The sequence below is a fragment of the Zonotrichia albicollis genome, chromosome 3 (genome assembly GCF_047830755.1).
Source record: "Zonotrichia albicollis isolate bZonAlb1 chromosome 3, bZonAlb1.hap1, whole genome shotgun sequence".
Lineage (NCBI taxonomy): Eukaryota > Metazoa > Chordata > Aves > Passeriformes > Passerellidae > Zonotrichia > Zonotrichia albicollis.
The window spans coordinates 45752474-45775080 of record NC_133821.1 but is presented as its reverse complement, the minus strand read 5'-3'; positions in this window follow the sequence as shown (position 1 = coordinate 45775080).

Below are 22607 nucleotides of genomic sequence, written 5' to 3'. Positions count from 1 at the left end.
TATTGGGTCTGGCTGAGATTGAGATATTTTTCCCCTCCACAGCCTGCTCACTGCTGTGCTTTGCAGAGGCAGTTGCAAAGGTGTTGGTAACACTCCAGTGTTTTGGCCACAGCTGAGAAGTGCTGGCACAGCACCAGCTGTCTCTGCAACATTCCACCCCTGTCAGGAGCCTGGGAGTGTGTCACAGCTAGGACAGGTGACCTGAACTGACCAAAGGGGTGTTCTATACTTCTATACTTCTGCTTGGATTTGAAAGCTAAGGAAAGGAGGAGAAAGGGGTGGCATTCATTATTTAGAATGTTTGCTTTCCACTACATGTATTGAAGACCTGATTCCTGGGAAGTGGGCAGACATTACTTGCTGATGGGAAATAGAGAAATAAAATCTTTGGTATTTTTCCTTTGCTTGTGTGTATGCAGCCTTTCACTTTTGCTTTAGTACACTGCCTTATTTCAGCTTACAAGTGGTTCTCCATCTGATTTTCTCTCCCTATTCAGCTGAGAGGGGGAACTAATAGAGCAGCTTGTGGGGCTCGGCGGGCAGCTTGGTGTCCAGAGAAGGTCAACCCCCCTCAGCAGGAGACAGTCCTTTTTCTCAAAAATCCATGGCTGAGAATACGCCCGAAATACACCAGATAAAAATTCTGGAAACTCTCATTTTTTTGTACCCCAAAACACCTTTCCTCTGTCTCCAGGGCAAACAGCAAATGAGCAGCACAGACGAGAAAGGTCAAGCTCTCTTCTTGCTACACTGCATCATGTGAATCTGACTGTAACACCAAACAAGGAGATGGAGATCGCTCATGCTGAAGCTACATGCTTCCTAGAACTTACTGATGTTCATTGAATGAGAAGGCTAATCTGCTCAGCAGATCTCTGAATACTTCTTTATAAATTGAACTGAAGAGACAGATTATAGAAATAGGGTCCTATGTACATTTCTGTAAGGAGAATTATTTATATATAAAGCTATTATTTTTGCACTTTGTTGGAAATGGATTTCCTGTTTCGACAATGAAATGTAAATGGAATTCTGTATATTCTTTTTGGTTTAGAAATGTGTTAGTATAATTGCTTCGGCTCATGCACTTAAAATGTTTATATAGATTGAATTGAGCTCCTGTTTTATCAAGAAATTTTGTTAAAAAAATCTGCAGTGAATATTAATTTTCTAAGCACTAAATTGCCATTTAGAAAAAGATAGTCAAAGAAGGTTAAAGAAGTGGTTTTAGCCTGCTTCAAAATCACATGCTTAATTGACTAAGAAGACAGCATTTTAAAAATGTATCAGCCGATAGCCCAAGGATGATCACTGAAATTTTATGGCTGTAACTATAGTCAGAATTTTGTCTCTCATTTCCTTGTCTTCCATGCATGTGTTTTGCATTTCTGTTAGCCTGGATAACAAGCACGGACTTCTGAGTTTCATATTCTAATTTGTTGATTTAGTCCAAAAATTTGGTGCTCACATTGCAAGACAATTTTCCTCTTAATTCTCTTTTCAATAGAATATCTAAAAGAAGAAAATACTTATGTTGTTCTAAGTTCCATTAAGGGCTAAATTTATCTAAATAGTTAACCAAAACTGACCTTATGTTTCCATTCAATGTTTAAACACGCTCTTGGAGCTGTTTATATTTATGATTCACTTGCTCTCTTAATTGTACATCTTAGACTTCTCCACGTTGTAATTCTTGCTTCAATATTGAAATTAAAAGGAAAGGTTAGCACAGCTTTATTAACTAGTGATTTCCTAAGGGAAAAAACCAACAGACCTCACTGTATAAACACTGTTGCAATGCCTATCAGTAGCAATTTAGCATTTTAGAAATCCTATTGGAACAATCCTCAGTAGAAAATCAGGGGGATTTGAGCATCTTCCAGTCAGTTTTTCACAAGGGCATTAATTGCTGTCAAGAACACACACGGCTTGTTGCACTTTCATCTGACCACCTTTAAGGGTGTGTTACCTTCATATAATCCACATCCCATTATGGGTTTGGAGTTAAAATAATTTTCTCTGAATTTGAAAAAAATCCTACCCAAAGCACCATCAACAAACCCCCCATTTGACACCCCTCTTTCTTTTTCTTCCAGGGGAATCGTCCTCCAGGTACTTGCCTGATCCCTTTTTAAGCAATTTTGTTTCCATTTTGTGTGGTTGCCTTCATGCTCCCTTGTTTCCCCTCCCAATCTCCCCTACAGGTATTAGCTACCATTGCCTGGGGTTGTCAAGGAGCTGAGCTGGGTGCATTCATGTTGTCTTTGCAGTAAATCTACAAAGAAGCTTATCCTTTTGGCTTCTAAATTAGTCTTTATTTTCTTGTTCTTTCAAGCCATTTTTGGTTGCTGGCAGATTCTTTTGTTTTCCATTTGGCTCTTAGTTGGCACATATTTTTAGTAGATGAGTTTAGTTTTGCACTCAAAAACTGGGAATATTCAAGCTCAACCAGATCTGGTGTGGAACCCCTTTCCAAAAAAATCTTGTTGGGTTTTATTTCCCCTCCCAAAAATTTTCCTCTCATCTATCACCAGGATAGAAGCTGGACTATGTCAGACTCAGTTGCTAGTGATGATTAGCAAACAATGATGGGAAGACAGGAAGAGAAATAATTTTCCACAGAGATCATAATAAAGAGTTTGACTGGCTTGAAAATCTGATTGGCAGTCAAGGCAGGTGCTAAGCCTGTGTACCACAAATTCATGCTGGTAACAATCAACTTGAATTTGCTGGGACAAGGCTCCATATTGTGCACCAGCTACAACTACCAATCAGATACCAGTAACCATCACACCAGAGACAAGTACTCATCCCTGGACTAGCTTTAAGTCAAACACTTCCAGAAATTTCTTGCGGGAAAAGGTAAATACTTGAAAACTCAAGACAAATAAATGGAATTTACTGAATCAAGAAGCATAAGAAATGTAAATGTACAGAAACGAGCAAAGAAACTGTACAGAAACTGAACAAAGTTTCCTCTTGTCCTGAAATTCCAGAATGAACTGGAATACAACAACGAATCTTCACTTTTGTGCTCAGTGACAGGTCTTGAGGAAATGACCTGAAGCTGATTCAGGAGAGGTTTAGGATGGATATCAGGAAAAGGTTCTCCACCCTGAAGGCTGAGCCCTGGAACAGCTCCCCAGGGAAGTGCTCACAGCACAGCCTGACAGAGCTCAAGAGGTGTTTGGACAACACACTCAGGTACATGATGTGATCCTTGGGGTGTCCTGTGTACAGCCAGGAGCTGGACTCTATGATCCATGTGGGTTCCTTCCAACAAATCATATTCTATGATTCTATGATTTTATAACATCTCTACATTTTTAGGGAGAGGTTGCAAGCAGCCATGGAGTCTGTTTTTCCTCACAAATGCCTTTGCTAGGTGAACCTGTGGTTTTCACATATTTATGGTGGCACAAAGATGTTGTGATGTAACTGCTATCTCGTTATGGCAGACAAGCCTCTAAAGGACATATCCCTGCTGGAAAGGAAATTTGGAAATTTGGTCTGAAGATTCATCTAAGAATGTAATGAAACACAGTGGTCATCACTTTGGTGGCTTTTTATAGCTGATTATGTTGGAACAAGCAAATGAATAGTACATTTTTGTGTGTTTTAAACTAATTAATAATACACTTAGTACAAATATTATCAAGGATATAAATTCAATAGAGAAATAAGAGAAAAGGAAACATTCTGCAGAGAAATTATTAATTTCATTCTCTTGGAACAGGACAAATAAATGAAGAATACTGGGGTATATGTTAGATTTGTACTATCCTGATTTTTTGAATGTTCAAATGTATGAAATTTTGTTTAGCTTTTATCAGGCTGATACGTACTTGGAGCAAAGCTGTTGTGTCCCTTTAACAAAGGACACAACAAGCAGTCTTCTAAAAATAAAAATATTTATTCCATTCTCTGAGTCATTTTACTTTTGTGTGTATGTATGTAGTAAAAATTATTTTTCACTTGTCAGAAGCTTAGGCCTTGAAATATGATATTAGAAGCATCCATAGTGACTTCTCTGCTAATTCTCCTATACAAGGAGAGAAAGGCCTGTCTACCAATCTTCTTTCAGATTTCTGATTTTTAATGGTGCATTAGATCAGCTTCTGTTTTACTGAAACTTCTGTCATACAAGAATCAGTTGCAAATCCTTTTTGTCCAGTACAGTACCTACAAAAATACAAGGTTTGCAAGGGAGGATTAGACACTGCAGTATTCGGCATTGAGATATTAAAAATTTTGGCCCCTGTCTGCTCAGAGGAATTTGCAGCCCCAGATTCGACACCCCATCTGTTTCTTGGAAAGCCATGTGGGATTGTAGAAACACACACACAAGCTGACACGATGGCTGCAGAATCATGTGGTGCTGGTCCTTAGGAAATTGAAGAAGAGAGACTCATGGATTTTTCCTCCAAAATGTACTGTTTCTCATGTTAGACTGGATAGAAAAATACTTCTCTTACAATCATGAACTTCTTCTTGGACTGAAGTGTCTGAGCCAACCTTAATTGTTTTTTTATCCCAGAAAAAGGAGAAAGAATAGTGGATGTTGACCTCCTTTCCTCAAGCACAAGTTTAAAGATTCATTAGGTAGAGACACACTGAGAATGCTTCAAAACCATGATGACCTGAAGGTCATATGAACGTGGGATACTTAGAAACACATCCCTTCCTCAGTGAACACAGAAATATATTGACAAAAGGAGAAACAGGAGAGATGAAACTTACCCATTGCACAACTTGTCAGCAAGGGAAACTTCCTGAGGAGTGAAGTTTCCTTGTTCAGGTCCCTGCCAGCTGCCGACTGGGCAAAGGGTAGTCCCTGAGTGGCAAACTCGAGTGTCCTTGCTCTCAGCTCTCCTCTGCTCTGCAGCAGGGTTGGTTCGATGGGCCTGGGGATCCCAGAGTTGGGCTTGGCTGCCAGGATCTGCCTCAGGTGGATCTGCATGGAAAGTCCAAACACTTAGGGCAGGCTGAGATGATCAAGCCTACATATGATAAAAGCTTGAAAATGTTGCTTTGTGAAACGTGGCTATGAGATAAGCGTTGCTGCCGACAGTTTGTGCTGAGTTTTTGTGCTAATTCTCAAAGGCAAAAGTGAAGTTGTTGGGAGAAAGTGCTGAAGAAAAATGAGCCATTTATGCTTCAGTGGCAGTAGTGTGAGGTCTAGAAACTGAGCACCTATGACACCTGATGTTGCATTTAGGGATTAAAAATGATGTTTAGACTCTCAAACCCTGATTTTATTTAAGTTTGGAGGTTTTTAAATGAGAGTATAAATCACTTGATGTAGGTTAAGAGTGAGATTTTCAAAAGTGCCCTGCACTGACTTGGAAAAAAACCAATAAATATCACATCGAGCAACACAGAGTAGAGTCATTGACTTTTCTGAAAATTTCCTGTCTTCAGCAAATTTCAGAGCACTGATTTTGCTAACACTCTTCATTTCTGTGCTAACAATCACACCTGGAAGGTAAGTAAAAATTCCTCCTTTTTTGCTATGTGAAGTATGCATATTTAAATATGCTCTTTTTTCCTGTTTTCATGTAGCTGAAGTCTGACTCAGGAAGTTCTCATCACATTAAACATTATAAATTATTACTTACCCAATGACCATCAGCATGAGGACATATATCATTAATTACGAAAATCCATCTGCCTTCAGCGTCCTGAGCTGTTACACTTATCAGTGTTGCCAAAAAAGGGTGATTCTTATAGGAACAGTGGAATAGGTTTTGGAATTATGGATTAGAAAATCCAATAAAAATCAGAGAAGCTGACAACACTGGGAATATAAATTAGAGAGATTAATTCAGTTATGAGAATGCAGGCCATTATGGATCTTCTTCCAGTGAGAAATAAACAGTATTTGCTGATGTTTTTTAATTGAGAAGGAGATCTGCAATCTTTAAGAGATTAAAAGGTAAAGACTATAATGATAAGGGGGTAGAAATTCCTGTATTTCCTCCACTCAGCTCTTTTAGGATCTTGTTTGTGGGATAAGAGGATGAAAAATAAATCAACGCATGTTTCATTATGATATTGAAATTGATAAATAAGTTCTTCCCAAAAATAGATTGATAAACCCTGGGAATGGAGTCTGCAGGACAGAAGACATGCTGCCTGCAGCAGCTCAGTGGAACATCATGGAGTTCAGTACAAATAAAGTGGCTAAATCTAATCCACGAGCTGGAGCCAGATGGAGCCTGTTCAGGCTGCACAAAGGGTGAGTCTAAGAAAATGCACTGACCATTACAGGCCAAACCATTTAATTTTTAGAGGCAACACATGAGAACAAAAACATCCAGCACATACAAATGGGCTGAGAATTTTTTCATAGTCTTAGAGACTGGAAAATTTCCAATTGTTTCTGCTGTGGTAGGACCTTCTCCTTTGCCCCTTAGGTACAGAAGTCACTTCAGCTGCTTGCCTAAGTACTACTACTCTTGTATATATTGCACTATCTATAGAATATTCTACAATTACATATTTTCATTTCATCTGGAGTTTTTTCAGCCCCTGGAAAATCTCCTCAGATCTGAAGAGAGGTAAATTTTAACACATTATTTGCCTGAGCTTAGACAGCTCTGGAAAAGATTTTAGGGCCATTCGGAATAAGAAGGAAGCTCCTTTTTCTAGGGTTGTGTAGAAACCAAGACTACCTAACAAACCTAACAAACATCCTAACAAAAAGATGACTTGAGTCCCCAGCTGCAGGAGAATTTTTGCCACCAGCAGTCCAGTTGACAAGTTTGTACCAGTATGGAACTTTTATTACATAAAAAGGGGATAGAAAATATTTCTTTATTGTGGCCCCAAATCATGAGTATTTCCAACCAGTCTCACAACATCAGCTTAGAAAAATGAGCAGTCAGTGGTTTTGGGTGATCAAGTTCACAATTTTTAATTCTTGTGCTGGCAATGTTGCATTCCAGCAGTTCACCAGACAAAAGGGTTTATACACATTTCTCCTTTCACATACACATGGCAATACAACCAGTAGCTCCACCATAGCAAATTGAGGGTTTTTCCCCTAATAGTCCTGAAGTCAGCTTAACTTGAACTGTGGAAACTCTCCAACTTGAATTCACAGTTTATTTCCATTATATTTTGTGGCCTTGGATTTTATTCAGTCGCTGGCTGAATTAGTTCCTTTTATAAAATAAATAACTCTTGGTTATTTGTTTAAATAAGTGCAGAGCCACTTGAGCACACAGAATGCATGGAAGTTATTTTTTCCCAAATCTCCCTGAAGAAGATGACTCAGAAGATAAACAAGTGCTACAAGCCTGCATGTGTGAAGGTGCCTAGCAAGGGCCTTTGTATTAGCAGACTTAACTTCTGCACAGGACCAAAGAAAGGGTCCAAGCTGGAGGACTGGGATGTTCTATGAGATGCCCATCCACCTGCCCTGCCATGTTCCTGACTAGATTACTACTAGGTATTGCTTTCTAAAAATCTAATAATGCCACCAAGCAGTTAATGAAGTTCTTAAATTACTTTTATTAAATAGCAAACTTCTTTTTCAGGCAGATGAATATTATTGCTTTTCTTTTTAATTCAAATCTGCTCAGATGAGCTGTGCTGCAACTGCTCTGTGATTCATTTTTTTTCTGGAGGACTGCAAAGACCAGAAGATAAGCAGGAGGTATAGTCAGGAGAGACCTAACAGCAAAACAGCACAAAGACAAAACATAATTACAAGAGCTTGATCCTGAAGCCACAGAAATCAATTGCCTGTAGCATCTTGCCTGTCAATCTACTTCTAGTGCCAAAGCTGTGCTGTGTAGGTATGTCACACACATGAAATTTCACATTTCTGAAATCAAAACCTTCAGTGTTTTATTTGTACATAAGACCCTTGTTGGTCTTTCATAGCACTCCAGTGCAGGCTTTTGATTGATATTTTTAAAAGCTTTGTTTTGAAATTTTAAGAGACCTTCAAACTGGACCTCTGTAAAATGAACTGAGTATTACTACTCTAATTCCCTGTAATGGCCAGATGACAATTGAATATCCACTTGACAATATCACAGAATAGACCTCATTTTGTTCCTCTGTGCAATTTATTTGGTTTTCTAAGTCATTAAAATGTATCTGATAATAAAAGATATATTCTCTATTGTAGATGCAATCATATTGTTTGACAATAATACAAGCCTGTTTGAAAACAGCCGTTTCCATAGGAACAATTTTTCCAAATAAATTTTACATGGGAAAGTATGTCATAAATAATTGGCTCTGCCCTGAGGGAGCTGCTAAACACCCAAAGAAAATGCATGGGTAGAGAAATGAAAAGAAAAAGCTATGAGAAATGCATGTAATGATGGTGAATTCAGAGAAGTACGTATTTTTTTCTATCTGGAATTCTTTTCAAATTTAAAAAATAAGAATGCCCCTTGGTTTTGTAACACTGCTGATGTACGGTAGGAGTTAATATTTTACCTTTTGGGATCTTAGTTGCATTCAAGTCATACTCTGTGAAAATATCCCTAAGTTGTACTGCAGGTATACCTTGGGTTTAGTTTATCCATTTATATTGCACACTGCCTCTTTAACTAAGAAGAGTTTACACATGCTTGCAGTACATTTTTAGAATCTAAATTTTAAAATGTGTAAATCATTTGTAACATCTCACAGAAAGGATAAACATTATAGCATCTTCTCAGATTACAATATCTCAGGAAACAAATGCATTTGCATGCAATAAATAACTACACTCCCTTGAGAGCACAATATAATGGATATTTTCACTGTCTAAAACTTTCCTAGGGAGGGAAATACAGTTTTTTCTTTTGAAACCAAGGAGAGATTAATGGACAATTACCAAAGCTAGAGAAATGCAGGTGTTTGGTAATACGTGTAATATAAGAGGGGCTTCCCACTCAGCAAGCAGGTGTTAGCTGCTGCTCAAAAAAAAAGAAAGAGCTTCAGGCACCTGTTTCAAGTGATTCTTCAGGTGATTCTTCAAGTGATTCTTCTGTGACTTGCGTTACTTAAATTACCTGTATGAATGAAGTTAGGCGATATTTCTTCTCTTCAGTAACAGGCTTGAGAAGTCTTACCTGAGTCATAGTTTCTAAACTGTAAGAAGACTCTGGGCATGTGTTTAAATAATTGTTTGCTTTGAATTATATTTTAGTTCTCGTTTGTTTTTTACAGTTAATTATAAGCTTGGTCTGGAAGCCTCAGCAGAGATGGCCAAGGTAAAGGACTGCCAGCTTGACTAAAGGCTCTGGAGAGGCTCCAGGTCCAGCTAACTTCTGTGGTACACAATTTAATTTCCTGAGCTCTTGTCCTCTGCCTTGACCTCGAGGTGGACAATTCAAGGGTATCTCTTTGGAAAAATGAATCTTGCAGAAAATCCTGTCTGGAGAAAAGAGCATCTCCATTAAATGCTAAATGATTAAATTAAAGCTGAGTTTTCTGTTTCTCAGTAATGAGCTAAATTAGGTAACAAATAATTGAGAAGAAGATTAAACAGGAACAAAAAAACCCCAAACATTTACCACAATATCCTTCAGGCCTCACTGACAGGGAAATGACTTATATAGTGCTACCACTTACAATAGTGGGCCAACTGGCTGTGCTGTCTGACTAGGTAAAAGAAATTGTCAGCTCAGTTAAAATATACAACTAGAGCATAAAGAGTCTTAAGTGATCAGTTACATCTTTCTGATTTATTTTTTTTTAATATCAATGAGTAATAACATAAGAAAATTACATGAATTATGAAGGATCTCCTGTACTTATGCAACTCAGGCCTCCAATTATGTTTTTTTCCATTTGGAAAGTCAGCACATTTGGTTAGACAAAGCTCTAAAAGAGTTCCATCCAGTACAAGGCTGAATTGTGCTATCCAGTAAATAACTTGTCCCCAAGTTTCTCTTTCAGTGGATTTTGCACTCGACTTGTATGAGCCTAGATGGACTTCATTTGACTTATGGTGATTTAGACCACACAAGAATTGGTTTTGCATCTGCCCAATTTGTCAACATCTTTCGGTGGAAAAATACCCAGACAAATGCCAGCACAGACTGGAGAAACAGGACACAGGATGTGTGACCATTCCCTTGGACCCTCGATGGAGCATGTAACAAAATCAATGATTGTTGAACTCAGAATGGAATTTGCATCGGTTAAAACATACCTTTAATTTCTTGCAATCTCACCCCTTCCCTGTGACATTAATAAAATAGTCAGATCTTTTTTTTTTTTTTTTTTTTGCAAACATTGGATTGTTTGTAAGCCTACATACACATACAAACAGAATAAAATCTGCAAATAAAATCCCTGGTTTTATTTGTACCAGGGACATACAATACTGTGTCCAGAGAAAACACTAGAATGCGCATAAGAGTCCATGCGTGGTTTTCTGGAACTGTGCTATGGTTCTTTCTTACATATATTTAATTTCAAAGAGATGAATTAGTTTTGAGGGGCTAATATCTGCCTATGGACGTGCCATCATCATGGTAGTCCTCCTTAAGATGCATGTGGGTTAGGTAGCACTTTCATAGGTGGAGATAAAACACATGGTCTATGCAAAATAAGGCAGAAAGATGGTGCTTATATCTATGGGTGTCCACATTTTAGCACTGTAGAATCAGATTCCCTACTAGAACTGTTCTGGCCTGTGAAACAAGGAGATGTCTTGGTACCAGATGATCATAATGAACAGAAGAAGCAGCACTATCACCTGTAATCTGATATAACACAGCACAAACAGAGCACAAACTCTTATGGAGATTCTATTATAATCTTTCCGGATGATGGGTTGGGAAATTGCTATCTCATCAGCAGTTCTGGAGAAAGTGTAACAGAGATGGAATTTAAAGCAGACAATTTGGTTCTGTCCCAAAACACAGAATTGCTGATAGGAAACAATAACAGTTACTAAAAAATGCTACTTGAAAGAGAACAATAACATTTCCTCTGCAGGAAATTGTCTTAGGAGTGGAAAATACCTAAGTAGTAAATGACAAAACCCAAAAGCGCGTAAAATTGTTGTTTCTGACAGGGAAACATTCCATAATAAAGATAGACAGCATTCTTATAGTTGCTAATGAACCAGTGTATTGTGTGCACACCTAATGAAGGTGCAGACCTGAATTTGCTCTTTTTGAAACAAAACTTATAAAGTAAGCTGTATAGTCTTTGTTTCTATTTGCCCTTTTCTTGATTTCCTTCTTCAAAACATTTTTCTTTTTTCTCTGGAGTCATAACACTTTCACATCCAGAATGGATCCTGCTACTCCCAATTATGATTAATTAATTCTGTCACTCAAAGAATAACTGCAACATTCAGAAAAATCAAGATATCCTGCTTCTCCCATTTAACTGTTCCTGTCCATAAAACCACTTAAAACCCATGAGTCACCCTCTTTTCCTCCCCCAGAAATATGATGATTAAATAATAATAGTCATGCTTTAGGGTTTTCTTTTCATTTGCCTTCTGGTTCCTTGGACTCACTTCACACAAGAAGCCTTTTTTCTCCATAACGACAAAAGTTAAAAACTTCAGTTAAAATTGAAAAATATATTTACCATTAGATCCTGATTCCAGGAGCTGTGACTGTGAGAACTATTTTGAAGATGTGAAATTTCAAGAAAATCACAAGCCTGGGCAACACTGCAATTCCCCCATGAGGATGCTTTTGGTTTTTGGTTAGTTTCCTCAGTGTGGGGCTTAGAGTGTGGAACAGGGAATGGCAGAGAAAGCCTTCCTCCTCTCATGGCTAGGAAACAGTAAAAGGTGCCAGGTAGATCTGAGTCCTTGCCCTCTCATTCCTGCATTCATGGATGACAAGAATTGTTCCAGGGTACCTCTTGCCCACAGGTGATGAAGGTGAAGAGTTCAGGGAGATGGAAGGGACAGTGATGTTTTAAAACGCGAGGGGAAATGAATCTCAGGTTTCTTATCCCTGGAGGAGAGAGGCAAGAGGAGAGGGGCAATCTAAGGTGAATGCCCTGCATCTTGACCACCCCAGGGACTAGCAAAGGTCCCACAGCAGCCTTGTGCTCCACAGTTACACAGCAGCCCTCAGACATGGTCTAGTACCAGCTGCAGAAAAGCCTCTTCTGCTGGCAGCTCATGAGGTCCAGGAGGCTCTTTCAGTGAGAATGCTGTTATAAAGCATATGTCTAAAAAATGGACTCAGGAAGACTCTTTTTTCTTTTTCTTTTAAAAGAATGAGAAGTCCAATTCCTTTCCCATGGCATATTGCTAAAAAGGAAGAATATCCATAAAAAGTATGGCCTAAATTTTGTTTGCATTTTAAAATAAAGCAGCTAGACTGAGAGCATACAAAGCAGGAAGGCTGCGAGCATAATTTTTGGATTTTCTTAACAATACCTTAGCTCAATTGACCAGTACTAGCGCTGTATTATATAGGTGGATATATTGTATAATAGGTGAAAATATAGAGCTTCACTTGCACTTTTCCTATTTCCTGATAGACTAAGTTATCTCATGATCTTGTTTGCATTCAAGGGTAAAGCCTCACTGAGATTTCTTCTCACTGAGACAGGACAGGCTGCATGTTCTTCATAGCTATTTAAATTCTTTTTGGCTGGAAACTTCAATTATACACTATAACTTCAACAACTGTACAGAAATATTCTCTAGTTTAATTTTGCCTGCCAAATGTCCAGATGTTTATATTTAAACACCATTTAACAGGGTTTTTTTTTTCCATAATATTATAATTAGGCACATTCTTGAATTCCTTTTTATCACTGTGGCATGTGTAAGAAAAAGGAAAAATAGTGCACATGTTTTTGATGGTACTGTAATTTGTAGTGATACTACAGGGAATAAACCAACTGCAGAAAGATATAAAACCAGAAACTGAAAAAAGGTAATCTGGTACTCTAATCTCTGTTTAGTTTGGAAACCAGTGAATTTGAGAATGAAGAATAAATTCACCTAAAGAAGTGGTTTCAGAACATTATCATTTTTTGTGAATTTGAGGAAGTTTTCGCCCTTCCAGAATGGGAAGTGGAATGTGTTGGAAGAAAAGGATGAGAACATATCTTCTTTTTGGACTCCTTCTAAGAGAATAATTTGTCTTTATTTTTATTTCAAAATAATATTTAAAGTCAAGTACTTTAATATTGTGTTTTAAGGCCTTACATGATCATGAACTGAAACAATTGGTGGTTCTGGTTAAGAGCTTTCGTTTCCATATGAGTTTTTCCACACTATTTTTTCAAATTAAACTGATGTGGAGATAGGTGAGATAGGTGGGGATTTGACCAACAAGTCATAAAAGCCTGTTGCTTTCTCACATCTAGCTATAAGTCAATAAAAGTTTTTCCAATAGTATTTTTTATATCTTTTATTTGTAAATTTGTTTGTGATCTGTTCTTGGGGTTAAAGACACAAGGGTAGGCTATTTGCTCAAGGGTCTGTGGTGTGGTCCTAGCTGGATGGAAAGTAGGGAGGGCCTGGTTTTGCCCCACACCTGGCCTCCATTATAAGGTGAACCTTTTGCCAGACTTCCATAAAGATTCAGAGATTTGTTCCTTCCCAGGTCAACTTCTCATACTGTTCCATCTTCAGTAATTTTTAATTAAATTTTTAATTTGTCAAAATTAACTGACAATACAGTGAATATACCAATAAAAATATTATTTAAGGTGAGATCATACAGTAAAGGAAATCACATCAACATTTTATTTGCCTCTATTCCCTGGGGACTGGAGACAGCTGCAGGATCTCAAATGGTTTTGACTTTCAAGGAATTGACAACTGCCCTTGATGTACTAAAAAGCAGGGGAGCAGGTGGCAATGCAATCGCCCTGGATGGTTTTACAAGGCGTGCTTGTGTGACTGGTTCACGATCCTAATTCTCTAGGTCAGCACCAAGGAGGAAAAGTGGCTTCCCTCCATCGCCGCCAGGCTGTCATCACATTATAGCCTAAGTGGTGGAAGGAGGTCAACAGCTAATAAATCTTGTGAGCAGACTCACCACTTTCAGATTGCAGTCCCTTTAGAGATCCCTGCTGTCTTTTTCCCTTTTCTTATTTTACCCCAGTGAACCTTCAAATCCTTAGAAGCATTTAGCTTTTCCTGGCCTCTGACAAATCAAAAATACTAAGCTTTGGGTAGGGAGTTTCTACTGCTGCCAGTTAGTCTTTCAAGGAATCAGAACAAATATGTTGCCAGATTTTGATTTTTCATATGGGCTCTGAGATAAAGGTTCAGACTAAAGACAGAGGCGTGCAATTACATGAACTTTCTGAAGGGCATTTTTCCTCTGTAGCTTTGATTAAATTATTGAAATGTTACTGCATTAAGGAAAAGATGTCATTTAGCAGTCTGTGTGCTTTAGAGCTTGTTGTAAAAGAGTTGAACTACAGACTATGTTATTGTATTGATGGATATTTTCATTTTATCAGATTCCCCAATAACTCTACTGAGACTTAGCACAAAAGCAGCCTGTGACCATCACTTTATCCATTTTTCTCCTGTGCAAAAGAAATTATGAGGCAAGTGCAGATGAGAGGTTCCAATGGGATAATAAGGACAAGAGTATTTGAGTGATATGAATCCTGAGTGTTTTATGTCTTGACGTATTTCCTAGCAATGCTTTATCTTTAATAGTTGCTCAGGTCTCATGCTGTCTTGCTTTAGTTTTGCAATTTCACTTTGCTATTTGCACTGCAGAGGCAGCATGAGGCCATTTCCTGTTCCAGAGCACAGGCACAGACCCTGGGACGGCTGGACTGAGTGGAGACAGCACGAGCAACCACTGTTTTTCCCTTCAATATGTGTAACTAAGTGACATTCACGTATTGTAGGTACAGTATTGCTGCTTTTCAGAGACTGGTGATGACAGGACAAGACAGGACAGGACATTTGTGTTTCTGACACAGCCTTGCAAGAAAGACATATCTGAGTGTCTGGAGACAAGATTGCTGCATCAGCTAGGGCAGTGTCATGTACTACATAAAAACACTGTGGGCTGACTTAAGAAGCCATGGTCATTACAGAAAGGAAATATATTGAATGTATATTATTCATTATAGTTTTCTTAACCCCATGCTTTCCTATATTTCTTATTTTTCTTGGAGCACAGAGCCTATATTATTTGTTGTAGCTTGGTAAGGTTATACTTGCTTTCAGAATAAACATGCTTCTTAGCCAAAAATGAAAATATTTCAGACTCAACCTCTGATGGTCTCAGGCAGCAGCTGTAGTTGGCACGAGGCAGACTGTGGGCAGAGAGGAGAGGAGAGGAGAGCACAGTGCCTGTGTCATTGATCAGCCCAGGTCAGCCCAGCTGTGGAAACACTGCATTTCTCACAATGGCAGATTAACAAAGGCAGTGCAGAAGCTCTGTTAGTTTGATGTTGTGTCTATGAAAAATAAACAAAGCAGGTGAAAGTCAACATTTATTCTATTTACTACTCTAATGGAAGAAAAAACTCCATCCAATGTCACATACTTTTTTGGCCCATTTCTTAAATGTACATAAACATTGAAAAGCATTTAAGCCCAATACTTCTGTAATATTTTTGAGGCTTCCTCCAGTTTATCATCATAGAAAAAACCATCTGTGTCTGCAAGGCCCAGCCAAAGGTCTCCCACCAAGACCCTTGGAGCTGACCCCATTAGTGTTTTCCACTATGTATTAAAAGGAACAGCTTTCAGGACACTGACAGAATTTCAGCTGTTAAAAGGATTGAAATGAGTTGAGTCTCTGGGTTCTGAAAGTCAGAGTCTGCTCTGGTTCTGTGTTTCCTGCCATCCTGGCAGAGCAATGTCTGGGCAAGCTGGCCACTGCAGCTCAAGAAGTGCAGATTTAGCTGTCTCAGGGGTAACCACTGCCCTAGCAGACTAGTCCAGCATGACTTCAGCTGTGGAGACCAGCTGATCAAAACAATAATATGTGAAAGTAAAGGCATCTTTATGAGGAATAAATGTTTCTCATCCCATTCCAGCATTTGCTTGGGAAGTACAAATTGCCGCACTTAAGAAATCTTGAGCAGTATCAGCTGCAGTATGGGAGGTTGTGAGGCTGTGTGGCTCGTTCCTGTGTATCCTCTTTTCCCCAATTAAACATTCAGGAGGCAGAAACTTCCCAGGCTGCTTTGTCACTGGTATCTGACCCATTTACACAGGGCTGTGGAGGATGCAAACAACAAAAATGAAGGGCCCCAGGGATGCCTTCAGTATCTGCATTGGTCACCCTCATGCTGAAGCCATCAGCTGAAAAGTGGTCAGTCTAGAAAGCAGAGAAGCTTGGTCTAGAGTTTGGCAGAGGAGGTATGAAGAACATCAGAGGGCCATGGAGAGGGAGGGGAAGAGTAAAATCAGTGGCACCTCAGAGCATAAATTATGAAGGTAGTCTTTCATACTAATTATTCTATATCTGAAAGCCAGCAGGACTTGCTGGTGTTCTAGGAGATCAGTTCACCTCTCCTTTACCCCAGGGTTTTTTTCAAAAAAAAAACCTTGTTCAGAGTTACAGGGTTCTTATAACTTCCTGCTGCAACAAATCTCACGTGCGTGCTGCAAAGTCAAGGCAGAAGAACCCCTAGAGAGGCAGGCATAGGGGAGGAGAAGCAAGGACAGAAGGAGACCAGAGTGAACAGTCTCTAACCTAACATATGCCTTGACATTTCAAGTTCCATCAGCTTGTCTGTATGCAAGTAGTGAAGTTTAATAGGTGTGCAGTGACCATTTGGTGGGTGATAGATTATGACAGTATTACCAATTCCCTTGCTGAAAAGCCATATGGGGAAAACAAAATAAATGTTTTTGTTTTCCAGGTATACATTCTCTTTCTTATGTTGTTCTTTATTGGAATTTATAATTAAATATTAGGAAATTTTATGCTAACCCTGTCTTTATATTCCGTACAGCCTGTATAATTAATTCCTTGTTAAAGTTTTTGGCAAATTCACTACTGGTTTATAAATCCCTAACTCCTGGATGAAATCTGCCTTAGCTGGTGGTGAAAGAAACAAAGGCTGTAACTTCAGAAGCTGTAGGCAGAACACAGTGCAAAGACTGTCTTGGGATATTGCAGATGAAGAACAAGCAATGACAACAGCAATTGTCAATACTAGCAGCCTCAGGGACTCCAAAATGAGTGTGTCTGCTGCTTAAGCAGGATTGTCATTGCCTAGGACAAGGATTAGCTGAGCTCTCTAGAGACAGAAAGACTGACTTCAGATGTTTCCAACCAGTTTGGCTGTTTCAGGCCCTGTGTTCATCTCAGCCCCATTGCTTTCAGCATTCCCAGGCTGCAGCAGTAGTGTAGCTCTTCCCTGATTCAGTAAGTCTGTGCATGTGTGATGCTTGCATAAGTGCTTGTTTGAATCCCAAGTCAGGTCTATCAGAATATACCCGGTGTACCTCTGGACTCATGAGCATAACCCCAGATAAAGAGTTGAATGCACAAATGGTATCCTTACTTGCATTACATGTAGGCATAGGTGGATGACAGGTAACACTGCCCTGTATGAATATGAGTCTCTCAGAAACTATCCTGGTGCTCTTGGATAGTCTGTGATTACTTGGAACTACATATCACCAAATACTTGGAATTCTTAAAAAAATATTCTGATTAAATGACAGTTGACTGCAGAGGCAACTGAAATCATCCTCAGTACCCTTTCTATTCTGCTGCATGCATTATAAAATGCTCCCATGGCATGGTTCAGACCCTGGAGGGATGTGATGGGTATGACAAGTAGCTCCTTGTGAACAATGGTTCAGGTAGAGTCAAGAGCTCTGAATCTATTGCCATTCAGGGTCACTGAGCTGCAGGTTGTATTGAAAACACCTTGTTCATTGTACCTCTGGAATTATAATAGGAATGTACAGAGGTGGAAAAGTTATATACAAATCAAACAGATAGAGTGCCTAATTATTAAACCTCTTGCTGAACAGAAAAAAAAAAAGCGCATCAGAGACTGGAAGTTCTTTTTACTACTAAAAGCATATGGTTCTTTGAATCACTGCTGGCAGAGGCAGCATTAGAAAACTTGTAGATAGAAAGAACAAAAAACTACAAAAAAAAAAGAAAAAAAAAAAGAAGAGTGTGTATTTTCTTTGATTTACGTGCTTCATGGTCCATAGAGGACACAGCACTGTTTCCAGAACCATCAGCCATGTTTCTTAATTGCCATCCCATGTGGCAGGATAAGGAAGAGTCAGTCAAAAGTGAGCAGGGGAAAATAATAACCAGAACATATCTTTAGCCATGAACAGGGCATGGTTTACCACCCAGGATCACTGGTGCCTTTATAAGGGATATCATTCTCTGCACAGTCACTGAAAGAGTGCATTTGCTGGACTGAAGCAGTGCTTAACACGTGCCATCAATACTGTTCAGGTAGCACAGCAGGGCTCCAGCAGCTGTTGTTCTGCATTTTTCTGCCAGAATCATAGGACCAAGAAAGTAGCTGGCCATCTTCACTCTTGTGTTGTGAGAGGATGTCTCATCTTTTTAATTGATTAAGCTTCAGTTTGCCATGCCTAATTTTAGGCAGCTAAATAACATGCCTAACAGTCTCCATATAATTGGAGTCTCTGAGTCACTTTTTGGGGTGCCTCAAAACTGAATGACCTCTGGTGATATCTATCCTGCCCTAGTGATGACAGAAGAAGAGTTGTGTGAATATAGTCTCAATGTAAAAACTTTATTTTAGATCTCTTATGGCAAAATTCCTTCTCTGTTCTACTTTGGGACACCATCCTGTCAAAAGTTTCTATGATAGAGAGAGCAGTTCACTCCTGCTTGCCCTTTCTTACTCTTAAAAGTGTAGTTCCTCTGTCTGAAGCCCTGCACTCTCAAGGATAGTGGAAAATTTGCAATATCACTTTGACGTTAAGAAAGATGTATTCTCCATCCAAAGTCAAAAAGATCTTTGATCATAATTATTATTATGGCCATTCAGAAAATCTCTGCTACAGCTGTATTTTGACGCACCACACAAGAAGGTGTACAGCCTGTGCTTGCCTTGCTCCCAAGGAAAGCTGCTGAACCCAGGGTGCTGTTTCACCAAGTCAGCTGTAACACAGTAAGAGCATCTCAGCTTAGTTAAAGCAAGCTCATCTCACAAGCCAAATGGCTTGGGGCACAACACAGACAATCTTTTGCAAGTATTTTTTTATACAACATTATGTGTATTTTTTTATACAACATTATGTACAACACAAGAATAAAAATCTTTATTGGACTGTTTTTTTTCTTCTAGTGTGACATATTTTCATTTGAAAAGCATTAAAATATTCCCATTGCAATATTCTGAGACCAAGCAATGCAATTAATGTTGTAGCTATGCCTCCGAACAGGGAAGAAAAAACTTATTTTATGGAACAGTGTAAATAAATATTGTGAGCAAGGTAAAATTATATCAGTATATTTTGGGGAGAACTCAATGCTAATCCCATCTGGACTTGATGTTTTACTGAAATGAGATCATCAATTACTGTCTGTATTTCCTCATGAGGTAATGTTTTATTTAAATTGTTTCTGATTTCTTCTGACAGTTTAGACAAATGTAATTTTCATAAAAAGAATGTAATTTTCATAAAAAGCTGCTTTCAGATTTTTTCCTCAGTATATAATTTCTAATAGAATTTCGAGGCATTCTCTAGTCTCTATTGATGAGTCTCTATTTTTATCTCTATCCGATGTGGATGAATGCATAATATGGTACCTCAAACTTTTACTTTGTTAAACTGTGATTAAACTTAGTATTACCTGCCTAGATTGTAACAAATTTAGGAAGCCTTTTTAGATACTTCTATGTATCTGTGCATTTATCTCTGCCCAAATTCCCCCTTCACTTCTCTGCTCAGGAAAACAATTTACTGCTTTGTTTCCCAAGTCTAGAAGTAAAGGATGGCTCTATCAGTTATCATCACCAAACTCCTCGAAGCTTGGCTTGCTTGTAAAGTTGAACATCCCCTTGGAGTCACCTTCACTGATACCCAAGCTTGGATAGTGCCCACAAGCCCTGTGGTACCTTCCAAAGAGCAAAGGTTTCTGTGCTAGAATAGGAAAAATCGTCATCATCATCATCATCATCATTGTCATCATCATGACAAAATTGGTTTCCTAATGAGAAAAAGTGATTGAAATGCAGGAATTTCTAGGCTGAAAGCTGCATAAAGGAAGACCCAGGACAAGTAAGGTAAACATTGTTTTCCTGTCGGCATCAAAATATCACTTCAGCAGCAAATTTCATCTCAGTGTGAGAATAAGAAACCTATGAGTGAATGCTAGAAACTGTCTTCCAATAGCTTATGTTCCAGTAAAGGCCAGAATTCAGGACTATTGAAGGCATATTTATCATGCACTTTGGTACACAGCTGAAACCACTATTCCAACATACTGCAGCATAGTTGAATAAAACTGCACTGGGGAGGACTCTGGAATGATAGGAACTAAGGAAAAATGATAGAATTATATGAATAAAAAATCTGATATCATCTATAAACTTCTCTTCTGATACAGAAGCAAGAAGACGAGCACAAAAAAAATTGAAGGTAGTTGAAATAAAAGCAACATAGACTGGTGATACAGATAATCTCTTTATGATCAAATGGATTCTGGCACCCGTTGCGTCTTTTAGTTGCAATGAAAGTCACTTTATGAAGCTTCAACACCCTGATTCACAGTGGGATAGACACTGATCTTTAACAATTTTCTTAGATGCTAGCTGAAATGAGGGCTGCAACATACTCTAATTACATGCCCTCTACAGTTCCCAAAATTTGCTGCCCTTTACATACTTCTGTATCACTTGTACTCAAAACCTCCCTTTCTTAAAATAGTCTTGGTGATGCAGTTGCTCTTCTGATCTGCATATATAGAAAAAGTCAGGAATAAAAATTACACCAATCAGTACTTCTCAGTCTAGGAGGAAAACAGAAACACAAATTACTATGTTTGAAATTGCTAGGCAGAGACCAGTGTCACTTTTTTGACCATTTCTGTTTTTCTGCACTTGGCAGCTCTGTAATTGTAGGAGAGAAACACTTGGTAAAGAAGCAGAATATATATTGATTTTGCCTAGTACTGCCTGTCCATCATTCATTCACACAGCTACCAAATTACCAAAGAGTTCTCTGCATCCTAGCTTGCCTCATGAGTTCTCCACCAGACACCCTAGGAACAGAATTTTATTCACTGTTGCCTGAATAAACTGAAGACATTTATTGTTGTTTTTGAGGCTTGAAAGAGATTATTTAGAGGACCATCAGAGTAATAATGTTACTGCCAGGAGAGCTCCAGGTCTCAAATGTCAATTTTATCACAACTGAGGTATTCCTCAGCAGGAAGGTGCTTGGATATAAACCTTGTGGAACCATAAAGGGGAGAAATGTTTGGCACCTGGCACCAAGGGCTGTCCAGGATAGAGTGCTGGTGTGGGTGGCGAAGCCCAGAGCCCTCTGAAGCTGCCGTGTGAGTGGAGCTGGATCTGGGCAGATCTCAAGGACTTCCAGGACAGGCCTGGCAGGTATCACACAAGTGTTCAGAGCTCTGTCATGTTGAACCAGTACAACTCTGGATATGTTTTCCCCAGGAGGTTAAATCATCTCACAATCAGCATAATGCACCAGGTCTTAGGATTTTATTCCAGACCTGCTTAACTCTATCAAATGCTAATGAAGATAGCTTTTGTTAAACACAATGGCCACTGGCAGCAGTAATGCTGCCTTTATCCCCACCTCCTCCCTTCCACTCTGAAAGATTTGGAAAGTTCCCTTCAGCAGGTCACAGGAGTGATTAGGAAATGAGGAATGAAGTGAGCATTAAGGACTGATTCCCTAAGAGCCCCTGCCATATCTAAGAGAAGTAATTTCCTGGTTTAGAGATCTTCTTCACATCTGACATTTGTTTTCTAATTTGGACTTAATCGTAACCAATATCAAAATTGATTTTTTAGTGACAAATTGAGTTACAGCGTAACAGATCACTGTCACTGAAACCATCTTGCTCTTTGCTTACATTCTTCTTGCTTTGTCAATCAACATTCTGTTGGCGAAGTACACATGTAAAGATTTATAAACACAATAAGCACATTTAAATACTCGCAGATGTCAGAAAAGATTGAAACTAGTTCCCGTGCTGGCTCAGCAAACCAGATATGTTTAAATACCCACAGATGTCAGTATGTTACAATAAGTCCTCATGCTATATCAGCAAATAAAACTAAAAAGTGTTGCTTTGACGTGAATGTCGCCATATAATTAGTGCCTCTGTCATGCTTCCAATAACTCCTCAAGCAGGAAAGTCACCACACATAAGCTCCTCTTATCAATCCACTACTGGCTTCTCTCAACTTGTGCACTATGACTGTATATCCTTCTCAGATATGTTTGGACCAAAATGGATATTGACTTATTAAGGAAGTTTTCTAAATTGACTCCAAACATTCTTCCAATGATAATTGTCATTACTGTTAATAGGCTATTCATCTAGTGAGTTTATTCAATTTGCCAGTAGAGCAACTTACCTCAGGGACTTGAGGAGTAACCAATTATTAGTAATGCCTAATTAGTTAATTCAGATGTGGTTTTAGCAAGCTAAAATTAAGGTGACAGAAAAATACACAGATTTACATAA